Below are 1,708 nucleotides of genomic sequence, written 5' to 3'. Positions count from 1 at the left end.
TCACATGTGCGAGAGCAGTGTGCCGTTAATGGCCGTGCCGGGCACCGGGCCGCTCCTGTAGTGCTGAGACATGTAAAGTACGCTGGGGCGGCGGGTTCCGGCACCTCGGCGCCGGGAAGGTACGTGCTGATCACGTCCCGGAGGTCCCTGGCCTGGCAGGGCGCCCTGGAGTGGGAGGAAGAGGTAACCACAGCGGTGCTGGAGCTGGCCTGGGACTTGAGCACCGGACCCATGGAGCCAGGAGTGCCCTACTGCGAGTAGGACGTGCTGTAGGTGGGAGAGCCGTTCATGCAGGTCTGCGAGCTGGTCACGGAGTTGTACTGCAGGGCGCTCACGTCGTAGCGGTGTATGGGCTGTATCTGCGCGGGACAGTCCGCGTGGAGGCCCGGGTGCCACGCGTAACCCAGCTGGTCCTGCATCATGCTGTAGCTGCCATTGCTCCAGCCGTTCAGGTGCGCGTAATTGTCCATCCGCTGCTTCACGCCCGCGCCCAGACCGGCGCCCACCCCGACCCCGTTGAGCCAACTTTTAGGTTTCCACATGACACATCTTCTCCATCAGATCTATGTCACATATTCACACTGAGCTGAAAGAGAAACTTTAAATGTCTTCATTCTGTATGTCCAATTGTATACCAAAAACTGGAAGAAGGGAAGGACATCTTGGGGGACAACTGGCTCGCTATCACAATCCACCACTTTGAATACCAAGTATTCATGCCGAATTTTTTTTTCCCCAGTGTGGAAGATACCCATCCACAGGAGGGTGGGCTGAAGTTTCCACAAAGTGACTGCATTTACCTCGAAATGTGCCATACTCTCTATAAGGTCTTACATTAGCTCCTTGCTCTAATCTGTAAATGAAAAGAGTATCTTCCCCTACATACCCAGAGTGTAGTGAAGTTTCCATTCAGAAAGGGAAAGAATGGGCAACACGACTCTCACTAATTCCTAGCAATTATCAAATCCACCACGACTATCCCCCAGCAGAAAAGCTGGATAAAATACGGGTGTCATCTATTTGAAGGCAGTAGAAATCTGCCCAAGCAGGGCTCTAAAGAGGAGTGAACATTTCTGAAGTGAACTGACCTGTGGCTGCTTTTAGTCTGGGAGTACTTGTCCATTCTGGTTTCAGACAGGAGACTGGTAATTTTGATTTTGTATTTTTTTTAAGTTTGCTTCCAGGGGACAGCAACCAAGAGAGCTTTTGGTAGAGATATGGAACAGCCTCAAACATGGGCAATTTCAACTCAGAAAATTTGCAGTTGTGGTGCTGTTTAGGAGAGAAAACAAAAGTAGGCAGAAAGTGTCATAAAACAAAGATTAGAAATCAGGACTTTCCAGAAGAAGGGATCTGGAGAATACCCTAGGTGATCATTAGAAAACTCTGAGGCTAGGGGCACATCAAAGGTAGAATGAGCCTTCTGCCAAGATTTGTAACTCTGCCTTGATTTATCATGATTCTTGGTTGGATTAAGTTCTAGCAGAAGACAGGTTGAACCTCATTGAAGAAAGACATCATCCAAAGCCTGTAACATTAAAACATCTGGAAATCAATGGAAAATTACAAAACATGCCAAAACCACATGGACCACATGATCAAAAACTAAGAAAACGTGACACGAGAAACCAAGCCACAGACAATTCACATATTGGAGTTCACTGGCAAGAACTCTAAGATAACTATGACTAATATGTTTGAGACAATT

The 1,708-nt window shown here is 48.2% G+C and overlaps 1 pseudogene; it reads right to left on the bottom strand.

Moving 5' to 3' along the window:
* On the bottom strand, positions 1–542 carry LOC111549590 (annotated as a pseudogene).
* Positions 543–1,708: the final 1,166 nt, after the last annotated feature.

This window comes from Piliocolobus tephrosceles, chromosome 7 (genome assembly GCF_002776525.5).
Source record: "Piliocolobus tephrosceles isolate RC106 chromosome 7, ASM277652v3, whole genome shotgun sequence".
Taxonomy (NCBI): Eukaryota; Metazoa; Chordata; class Mammalia; order Primates; family Cercopithecidae; genus Piliocolobus; species Piliocolobus tephrosceles.
This window is presented reverse-complemented; position numbering and strand designations above follow the sequence as displayed.